Source organism: Scylla paramamosain, chromosome 32, assembly GCF_035594125.1.
Source record: "Scylla paramamosain isolate STU-SP2022 chromosome 32, ASM3559412v1, whole genome shotgun sequence".
Classification (NCBI taxonomy): Eukaryota; Metazoa; Arthropoda; class Malacostraca; order Decapoda; family Portunidae; genus Scylla; species Scylla paramamosain.
In genome coordinates this window covers 13618170-13629880 of record NC_087182.1, presented here as the reverse complement: position 1 = coordinate 13629880, position 11711 = coordinate 13618170, and the positions used below count along the sequence as shown (strand labels likewise).

The window sequence follows — 11711 nt, the reverse complement described above, 5'->3', positions numbered from 1 at the left end:
AACAGTTGAGGCAGCTACATATGATATTGCTCAGGTAACTGCAGTTATGTCTCCCAAAATACTTATTAGTTTTCTACATTTCCGTGACAGGTGGGTAACTTATGCTTCTCACCAGCATGTGCAGATGTAATGTTGGTTGCTCTGTTAGAAAGTTAACTGTACCTGTATTCCGACATGTAGTGGATTTGTAAGTTACTTCGAAACCAAACAACTGCAAAATACAACTCACTCTTATAACATCAAGTCAAACTATCATGCATCTTCAGATAACTCATTCCAAACCAAAAACACTACTGCAGGATACATTAGTTTGTATATCAATCATCAGTTTTTGTTAGTATTATGACAGCATGCGCAGGTAACCCTTTAAAACAAGTAATGATGAATAGAAATTCATCTCTAACTAATTCAACTACATGCAAATAATAGCGACACCTCATCTTGGTCGGTAGGATGGTGTAGGATCCTTAGGCGTCGGATGAAGGCGTGGGAAGTGAGGTGAGGGGTGTGGGATCAGCGGGCGTATCTTTGGTCGATGATTAGGTCTTTTTCAGTTTCATGTGACGGCTCCTGATGACCCCAGCGGCCCAGCTACAGTTTTATCGCTGCAAGAGAAACCGATGCACATACGCGCATGATAAGGAAACGCAAAACACATAAACACACACACACAAAAAAAAAAAAAAAAAATTATCGAGTGTAAGAAATTACTTTATATCCAATTCAGTATTAATCCATGGCTATATGTTTATCTATTTTTTTTATTTAATCTATTTACAAATGGTTTTCAGGAAATGGCAAAAAAAAAAATAAGTTTGTACAGTCGTTGAGCTTTAGGCTGGAAGATACGAAATATTTATATAGGAAGAGGAATCATAAGATCATCGTCAGGTTAATAACCGAAAAGATCACATTAGGAAATTATATATGGTATCTATGGAACAGCAAACAAAAAAAAAAAAAGAAAAAAATTCAGCTTGAAAGGAGAGAGAGAGAGAGAGAGAGAGAGAGAGAGAGAGAGAGAGAGAGAGAGAGAGAGAGAGAGAGAGAGAGAGAGAGAGAGAGAGAGGCTAAAGAAAAAAAAGAATGTGAATAGAGATGGATAAACCAAACCTACCAGTGGCGATGAACTTGAATCCCTTGAATCTCCTGGTGGGTCCCGTGTGGAAGGTGGCGGTGATGAAGTTATCGAAGGAAATGAAGTCCATCCAGGGTGGAGGAAGCTTGTTACCGCAGAACCTGAAGCGAGACGCTCATGAGTACGTGAAAAAAAAAAAAAAATATATATACGAGTATATATATATATATATATATATATATATATATATATATATATATATATATATATATATATATATATATATATATATATATATATATATATATATATATATATATATATATATATATATATATATATATATACAATAATAATAATAAACAAATAAAAAAGATAACAGAACTGGGTCTCCAAAGTGAATATCGAGAAGTGGAAAAAAATGGAATCGCATAGACTTAACAGAGAAAGTGTTGTCTTTGTGATTTCGTGTGCGTGTGTGTGTGTGAGAGAGAGAGAGAGAGAGAGAGAGAGAGAGAGAGAGAGAGAGAGAGAGAGAGAGAGAGAGAGAGAGAGAGAGAGAGAGAGAGAGAGAGAGAGAGAGAGAGAGAGAGAGAGAGAGAGAGAGAATGAGTGTTTTTTTTTTTTTTATGTAGGAAGGACACTGGCCAAGGGCAACAAAAATCTAATAAAAAAAAATGCCCACTGAAATGCCAGTCCCATAAAAGGGTCAAAGCAATGGTAAAAAATTGATGAATAAGTGTCTTGAAACCTCCCTCTTGAAGGAATTCAAGTCATAGGAAGGTGGAAATACAGAAGCAGGCAGGGAGTTCCAGAGTTTACCAGAGAAAGGGATGAATGACTGAGAATACTGGTTAACTCCTGCGTTAGAGAGGTGGACAGAATAGGGGTGAGAGAAAGAAGAAAGTCTTGTGCAGCGAGGCCGCGGAAGGAGGGGAGGCATGCAGTTAGCAAGATCAGAAGAGCAGTTAGCATGAAAATAGCGGTAGAAGACAGCTAGATATGCAACATTGCAGGGGTGAGAGAGGCTGAAGACAGTCAGTTAGAGGAGAGGAGTTGATGAGACGAAAAGCTTTTGATTCCACCCTGTCTAGAAGAGCAGTATGAGTGGAACCCCCCCAGACAAGTGAAGCATACTCCATACATGGACGGATAAGGCCCTTGTACAGAGTTAGCAGCTGGGGGGGTGAGAAAAACTGGCGGAGACGTCTCAGAACACCTAACTTCATAGAAGCTGTTTTAGCTAGAGATGAGATGTGAAGTTTCCAGTTCAGCTTATAAGTAAAGGACAGACCGAGGATGTTCAGTGTAGAAGAGGGGGACAGTTGAGTGTCATTGAAGAAGAGGGGATAGTTGTCTGGAAGGTTGTGTCGAGTTGATAGATGGAGGAATTGAGTTTTTGAGGCATTGAACAATACCAATTTTGCTCTGCCCCAATCAGAAATTTTAGAAAGATCAGAAGTCAAGCGTTCTGTGGCTTCCCTGCGTGATATGTTTACCTCCTGAAGGGTTGGACGTCTATGAAAAGACGTGGAAAAGTGCAGGGTGGTATCATCAGCGTAGGAGTGGATAGGACAAGAAGTTTGGTTTAGAAGATCATTAATGAATAATAAGAAGAGAGTGGGTGATAGGACAGAACCCTGAGGAACACCACTGTTAATAGATTTAGGAGAAGAACAGTGACCGTCTACCACAGCAGCAATAGAACGGTCAGAAAGGAAATTTGAGAGAAGTATAGAAACCGTAGGAGGGTAGTTTGGAAATCAAAGCTTTGTGCCAGACTCTATCAAAAGCTTTTGATATGTCCAAGGCAACAGCAAAAGTTTCACCAAAATCTCTAAAAGTGGATGACCAAGACTCAGTAAGGAAAGCCAGAAGATCACCAGTAGAGCGGCCTTGATGGAACCCATACTGGCGATCAGATAGAAGGTTGTGAAGTGATAGATGTTTAAGAATCTTCCTGTTGAGGATAGATTCAAAAACTTTAGATAGGCAGGAAATTAAAGCAATAGGACGGTAGTTTGAGGGATTAGAACGGTCACCCTTTTTAGGAACAGATTGAATGTAGGCAAATTTCCAGCAAGAAGGAAAGGTAGATGTTGACAGACAGAGCTGAAAGAGTTTGACTAGGCAAGGTGCAAGCACGGAGGCACAGTTTCGGAGAACAATAGGGACCCCATCAGGTCCATAAGGAGTGTGTGTGTGTGTGTGTGTGTGTGTGTGTGTGTGTGTGTGTGTGTGAACATAAGAACATAAGAAATAAGGGAGGCTGTAAGAAGCGACCAGGCTCACACGTGGCAGTCCCTGTATGAAATATACCTACCAATTTCCACCTATCATCCCCGTCCATAAACCCGTCTAATCTTCTCTTAAAGCTCCCTAATGTCCTAGCACTAACAACATGATTACTGAGTCTGTTCCACTCATCTACCACTCTATTTGAGAACCAGTTTCTTCTTATCTCGTTCCTAAACCTACATTTTTCAAGCTTGAATCCGTAAATTCTTGTTTTATCCCGGTTGCTGATCCTAAGAATTTTGCTTACATTCCCCTTATTATACCCCTTAAGCCACTTAAAGACTTCTATCAGGTCCCCGTTAACCTACGTCTCTCTAAAGAATGCAAATTTAACAGCTACAGTCTCGCCTTGTAAGGAATACTCCTCCTTTATCCTTTTAGTCATTCTCTTCTGTACTGATTCTAACAGACCTATATCTTTTCTATAATGTGGGGACCAGAATTGCACAGCGTAGTCTAGATGAGGTCTGACCAGCTCCAAGTATAACTTTAATATTACTTCGGGCCTTCTACTTTTTAACATTCCTAAAAATGAATCCTAATATTTGCCCTGTTTCTGGCCTCTATGCATTGTTTTCCTAGACGGAGTTCAGAGCTAACTATAACTCCTAAATCTTTCTCGTACCCTGTACTTACCAGAGTTTCGTTGTTTAATGTGAACCTACTGTGTGGATTTCCTCTACCTACGCTAAGTACTTTACATTTGTTGATATTAAACTGCATTTGCCATCTGTCCGTCCGTTCATTCTATCTAAATCTTCCTGCAAGGCGATGGCATCCGATTCTGACCTAATTAATCTACCTACCTTTGTGTCATCCGCAAATTTACTAACATCACTACTAATTCCACTATCCAAATCATTAATATATATTAAAAACAACAATGGCCCTAATGCTGATCCCTGTGGCACCCCACTAATTACATGACCCCACTTGGATTTAGAGCTGTTTATTACAACTCTTTGTCGCCTGTCGCTTAGCCATGACCTTACCCAGCCTAACACCCTCCCATCTATCCCGTGTGCCCTAACCTTTCTCAGGAGCTTTGTGTGTGTGTGTGTGTGTGTGTGTGTGTGTGTGTGTGTGTGTGTGTATACGTACTTATAAAATACACATTAATTAAATCTTGTTTTTGTATTTATTTCATGTAAGAGGGGCACTGGCCAAGGGCAACAAAAAGATCGAAAAAAAGATCCACTGAAAAAAAGATCCACTGAGAGTCCCAGCCTCAAAAGAAAGGTCAAGAGGATCAATAAATATTGGAAGATAAGTGCCATGAAACCTTCTTTTGAGAGTTCACGTCATACACAAGATATTTATGGAAGAGAGAGAAAACAGAAACATTCTATAGCAATACAAAAATACATGAAATAATATATCAACACTTTCAGCGTTTGCTAATACAAATCAATATTTTTTTAAAAAATTATTCTTAAGTTTCAAACAAGTTTTATTTGTCCTTTGTTTCTAATCTAGTCTGTTCTTTGCCAATCTCTTTCACCAAAAAGATAAATACCTAATTAAACACTTTCAAACACACACTCTCTCTCTCTCTCTCTCTGGTACTCACTGAACGCCGTGGTACTTGTCCAGCTGTACGAGCCTCACGTAGTCGTCGGTGCACCTCTTAGTGTACTGCACCTTCAGGGACTCGAAGATCAAAACCACCTTCCACCCTTCAGGGGCCTGTACGCACACGCACACAAACATGCGCGCGCGCGTACACACACACACACACACACAAAAAAAAAAAAAAAACATTAGTATACGAGTTGACAAATTCACTAGATAAACTTTTCATCACGTATATTTATGGGTAATTTTTTTCATATTCATCTGAACTTTCTTTACCTTGATTCAGACATACGAGTGAAATACAATAAAATAAGCATCAAATAATAGGCATCTTTTTGTTTTCTCTTTCTTCATGTCAGTAGTATTTTAGTAGCAATTTCAACTAATTTAATTTCCCTTTATCTTGCTTTAAATATATAAATTAAATAAAACCAATGATAAACCTTAAGAAAGAGTCATTTTACTTCCTTTACTGGCATCAGAACCTTTGCAACACTATCCATCCCTTTAATTTATTACTACGAGTTCCGTAAATAAAGTCTGGACTACCTACATATTTCTACCTTTTCCTCAAAATGACGAATGCCAACCCTAGAGTGTCAAACAAGCTCACCGTCACGTTAAACTCGCAGTGGTAGTCATTGGGATAGAGCTCTGGGTATCCGGGCGACGTGACGGTAGCCAGGACATTATCTTCGGTCAGCAGCACCTCAGCGCATATGGATGGTGCTGCAGTCGCAGTAGCAGAAGCAGCATCAGCAGCAGCAGCAGCAGCAGCAGCAGCAGCAGTAGTAGTAGTAGTAGTAGTAGTAGTAGTAGTAGTAGTAGTAGTAGTAATAGTATTAGTAGTAGTAGTAGTATTAGTAGTAGTAGTAGTAGTAGTAGTAGTAGTAGTAGTAGTAGTAGTAGTAGCAGTAGTAGTAGTAGTAGTAGTGGTAGTAGTAGTAGAAGTAGTAGTAGAAGTGGAAAAGGAAAGATAAAAGGAGATGGAGAGATTAAGCTTATGCAATTAAGAATTTTAATGTAGTTTTCGCTATCTATCCACACTTGATACACTAACATCACTGCAAGAATTCACTTATTTTCATTACCAACTACTCACATTCAGTTGTCATTGTTGTTGTTGTTGTGGTGGTGGTGGTGGGAGTGGTAGTGGTAGTGCTTGTGGGTGGCGAAGAAGTGGAGATAACAGATGAGATAGCTGAACTTATGCTGGAAGCCTCGGTAGAAGGAGCTGGAATTGTAAAACATATTCTCTATTACAATTTCGTTAGACAGTGTTTTCCCCAGCTAACAATGAATGAAAAAACAAATTATTCACATGTAAATCGAACAATAAAATTAACATTCATATCTTAAGTATTTAGAATTCAGAGGAAGATTAGAAAGAGGTATTGGGAATAGAAAGAAAGGCAATACAGATAAGTAAATGAGACAGAATTAAAAATCAAGTGATCATTAAAAACTCACCTGTCGGAGCAGCAATAAAAGCAATTACTGAAAGACAACTTTTCGGGGACACTTACCTGATACAATAAAGGTTGAATTGACAAGACTTAGACTGATAGAACTTGACTTCTGATAACTTGAGATGACAGAGCTTGAATAGAAAGACTTGGAAATGAAGGAAGTTTCATTGTCACGACTGGGAATGATGCTGATGGACTTGGAGTTGATAGGACTTCGGATTACAAAACTTGAGACGACAGAGCTTGGGCTTTTCGATACAGAATTCAGAAAACATAGAGTGATGAGGCTTGAGGTGAATGAGCTTAAACTGACGGATGAGCTGATGAACCCTGAACTGGTGGAACTAAAACTTGTAAGGCTTGAACTGAAGAGACTTGAACAAGTAGAACTTTGACTAAAGAATCTTGGATGGCTGAGATTTGAGCTACTGATGCTAAAAAGTGTGTAACTTGAACTTACAAAGCTTGAACGCATTGAACTTATAGCACTAAGGTTTGTACTTGAACATGAACTAATAGATCTTGAATTGACAGTACCTGAACTGTTTAAAGTAATCCATATTGAGCTTTTGTTACTTGGAATAACTAAATCACTTGAAATACTTGTCTCTGAAGATCGAGAACTTGAACTGGTTGAGCTTGAGCATAATAAACTAGAACTAGTCGAGGCTAAAATGACAGAAAATGAAGAGAAAGAGTTTGAAGTGGTCGAACTGATTGACCTAAATCTTGAGCTTGCTTGGTATGAAAACGTTGAACTTGAATACTTTGTTACTGAAGTTGTAAAACTGAAACTTAATAAACTTGAACCAGATATGCTGAGACTTGAACAGGCTGAATTTGATCTTGAAGAATCGAAACTTGCAAATATTAAACTTGCACTGATTGAAAGACTCATGTTTTGAGAAGAGCTTGTACTCAATGAACCTCTTGAACTTGAACTACTAAAGCTGCCTGACCTTGACTTACTGGCGCCTGCAAAGATACCACAGAGAAAGTAAGCATATGCATTGAAATATTTCACTAATATCTGATTTAAGCCTTTATATCTGTAGACATGAAGCATAATGAATGAAAATAGTCTTCTTAATTACCAACAATGTGACAATTCTATTGTTTATAGTTCTTTGGCTCAAAAAGACGTGAATATTGTTATGCAGCATCTTGCAAATTTTAATATTCCTTGATAGTTAAAAATTGGGCAGCAGTGCAGAAAGTACGAGTATAGTAACATCACAAAATAAACAGAACAGTTAACACCTTCACAAAAGCAAACTGAGAAGCGCATGCTTAGACAGACATGTAAGCACTACAGTGAAAAAGTTACTACTTGAACCTTACCTGGGAAGAGATGGCAGGGACACGATAGAAAAGTAAACCGACAGGAAGTTACCTGAGACCGTGACATGTGCATGGTGACGTCGTACATCGCCGTTCCAGAGCATTACCAATTGTTGACCACACACACACACACACACACACACCAGCAGATCACTTAAGAAATATCATTACATAACAGCAAACACTTATGCAAGTACTATACAAGAAAATATTTTTCGTTCTATGACTACCTTGTTAACAAAGATCTACAATCGATAGGATTATGCAATGCACATATTCTCTACAGAAAATGAAATACAGACTTTCATGAACTCTTAATATAAAGAAGAAAAGTGTAGCTGAATAGTTCTGATAAGTGCTGTGAGTCTTTGCTGTAGCTACATGTGAAGAGGCTGTCTGTTGTTAATGATGCTGTGTTTTATTAGATCCTGAGAATGGTGTTACTGAACTTACTTGCCAAGGAACAGTACCAAAGGACAAAACAGTGAAGTAAGGGTTATGAAAGAATCAGATCATTCGATTATTCATGAAGAAATACAAGGAAAAGTAGAAATTATATCATATCAGAACTATTATTATATAAATATCACTATTTTTCAGAAAAACATCAACATCAAGAAGATATTAATGATGACTTACATGACACTGATGAACCTATTGATGTTGACGAGGTGACGCTGCCACTTGATAATGTTTCTTCAGGTGACGAATTGCTCAAACTGCTGTCTAAAACCGAAGAAACTCTACTACTTGAACTTTGTGCTGTTGAACTAAAGCTGTCCACAATCGAAGAAACACCACTGTTTGAGCTTTGAGATGTTGAACTAAAGCTGTCCACAACCGAGGAAACTCCAATGCTTGAACTTCCTGCTGTGGAACTAAAGCTGTCCACAACTGAAGAAGGTCCACTGCTTGAAGTTAGTGCTGTGGAACTAAAGCTGTCTACAACTGAAGAAACTCCACACGTTGAACTTTGTGCGATAGAACTAAAGCTGTCCACAGCTGAAGAAGGTACAGTACTTGAACTTTGAGCTGATGAAATAAAGCTGTCAACAACTGAAGAAGTTCCACTGCCTGAGCTTCGTGCTGCTGAACTAAAGCTGTCAACATCGGAAGAAGGTCCACTGCTTAAACTAAGTAGGGATGAACTAAAGCTATCAACAAGCGAAGAAAGTCCACTTCTTGAGCTTTGTGCTGTGGAACTAAAGCTGTCCACAGCTGTAGAGTCAATGCTTGTAGATTCTGTTGAGGTAATCAGGTTGTTCACACTTGTTGATGACAAGCCAACTGAGCTTTCTCCTAAGGAACTAAAGCTATTGACAAGTGAAGAAGCTCCACTGCTTGAACTTTGTGCTGTGGAACTAAGGCTACCCACTCCTGAAGAAAGTCCACTGCTTGAACTTTCTCCTGTTGAACTAAAGCTGTCCACAGATGAAGAAGGTCCACTGTTTGAACTTTGTGTTGTTGAACTAAAACTGTCACCAACAGAAGAAACTCCATTGCGTGAACTTTGGAATGTTGAACTAAAGTTGTCCACAACAGAAGAAACATCACTGCTTGGACTTTGTGCAGTTGAACTAAAGCTGTCAAAGATTGAAGAAGATCCATTGCTTGAACTTTGTGCAGTTGAAATAAAGCTGTCAACAATTGAAGACGGTCCACTGTTTGAACTTTGTGCTGTTGAAGTAAAGCTGTCCACAACTGAAGAAACTCCACCGCTTGAACTTCGTACTGTTGAACTAATGTTATCAACAACCGAAGAAGGTCCACTGATTGAACTTTGTACTGCTGAACTAAAGCTGTCAACAATCAAAGAAGATCCAGTGCTTGAACTTTGTGCTGTGGAACTAAAGCCGTTCACAGCTGAAGATTCAATACTTGTAGATCCTGTTGAGGTAATCAAGTTGTTGACACTTGTTGATGACAAATCGACAGAGTTTTCTCCTGAGGAACTAAAACTATTGACAATTGAAGAAGCTCCAATACTTGAACTTTGTGCTCTGGAACTAAGGCTACCCACTCCTGAAGAAGGTCCATTACTTGAACTTGGTGCTAGTGAACTAAACCTGTCCACAGATAAAGAAGGTCCACTGTTTGAACTTAGTGATGTTGAACTAAAACTGTTCACAACAGAAGAAATTCCACTGCTTGAACTTTGCAGTGTTGAACTAAAGCTGTCCACAACAGAAGAAACATCAGTGCTTGAACTTTGTGCAGTTGAACTAAGGCTGTCAAGAACTGAAGAAAGTCCAATGATTGAACTTTGTCCTGTGGAACTAAAGTTCTCCACTGCTAAAGATTCAATGCTTGTAGATCCTGTTGATGTAATCAAGTTGTTCACACTTGTTGATGACAAACCGACTGAGGTTTCTCGTGAGGAACTAAAGCTATTGACAATTGAAGAAGCTCCTCTGCTTGAACTTTGTGCTGTGGAACTAAGGCTACCCTCTCCTGAAGAAGGTCCACTATCTGAACTTGGTGTTGTTGAACTTAAGCTCTCCACAGATGAAAAAGGTCCACTGTTTGAACTTTGTGTTGCTGAACTAAAATTGTCCACAACAGAAGAAACTCCAATGCTTGAACTTTGGGATGATGAACTAAAGTTCTCAACAACAGAAGAAACATCAGTGCTTGAACTTTGTACAGTTGAACTGAAGCTGTCAACAACCGAAGAAAGTTCAGTGCTTAAACTTTGTCCTGTGGAACTAAATTTGTCCACTGCTGAAGATTCAATGCTTGTAGATCCTGTTGAGGTAATCAAGTTGTTCACACTTGTTGATGACAAACCGACTGAGCCTTCTAGTGAGGAACTCAAGCTATTGACAAATGAAGAAGCTCTTCTGCTTGAACTTTGTTCTGTGGAACTAAGGCTACCCACTACTGAAGTCGGTCCACTACTTGAAATTGGTGCTGTTGAACTAAAGCTCTCCACAGATGAAGGAGATTCACTGTTTGAATTTTGTGTTGTTGAACTAAAACTTTCCACAACTGAAGAAACTCCACTGCTTGAACTTTGTACTGTTGAGCTGATGCTATCAACAGCTAAAAAGGGTCCACTGCTTGAACTTTGTATAGCTGACTTAAAGCTGTCAACAATCGAAGAAGGTCCAGTGCTTAAACTTTGTGCTGTGAAACTAAAGCTATCCACAGCTGAAGATTGAATACTTGTAGATCCTGTTGAGGTAATCAAGTTGTTCACACTTGTTGATGACAAACCGACTGAGCTTTCTGCTAAGGAACTGAAGCTGTTGACAATTGAAGAAGCTCCATTGCTTGAACTTTGTGCTGTGGAACTAAGGCTACCCACTCCAGAAGAAGGTCCATTACTTAAACTTGGTGCTATTGAACTAAAGCTGTCCACAGATGAAGATCCACTGTTTGAACTTTGTGTCGTTGAACTGAAACTGTCCACAACAGAAGAAATTCCAATATTTGAACTTTGTACTGTTGAACTAAAGCTGTCCACAACAGAAGTAACATCAGTGCTTGAACTTTGTGCAGTTGAACTAAAGCTGTCAACAACTGAAGAAAGTCCAATGCTTAAACTTTGTCCTGTGGAACTAAAGTTGTCCACAGCTGAAGATTCAATGCTTGTAGATCCTGTTGATGTAATCAAGTTGTTCACACTTGTTGATGACAAACCGACTGAGCTTTCTCCTGAGGAACTAAAACTGTTGACAATTGAGGAAGCTCTACTGTTTGAACTTTGTACTGTAGAACTAAGGCTACCCACTCCTGAAGAAGGTCCACTACTTGAACTCGGTGCCGTTGAACTAAAGCTGTCCACAGATAAAGAAGGTCCATTGTTTGAACTTTGTGTTGTCGAACTAAAACTGTCCTCAACAGAAGAAACTCCACTGCTTGAACTTTGCGATGTTGAACTAAAGCTGTCCACAACTGAAGAATCTCCATTGTTTGAACTTTGTACTGTTGAACTAATGCTATCAACA

General features: G+C 39.0%; 1 protein-coding gene across 1 annotated transcript in view; it reads right to left on the bottom strand.

Moving 5' to 3' along the window:
- Positions 1-8340, bottom strand: part of LOC135089227 (uncharacterized) — a 70566-nt gene extending 62226 nt beyond the window's left edge. The window contains exons 1-6 of the transcript XR_010261417.1: positions 6478-8340; positions 6054-6185; positions 5565-5680; positions 4947-5062; positions 1118-1239; positions 436-605 (exon numbers count right to left, since the gene is read on the bottom strand). The gene's annotated coding sequence lies outside the window, so the exon portion shown is untranslated. The remainder of the gene's footprint in view (positions 1-435; positions 606-1117; positions 1240-4946; positions 5063-5564; positions 5681-6053; positions 6186-6477) is intronic.
- Between the last annotated feature and the right edge of the window lie 3371 nt (positions 8341-11711).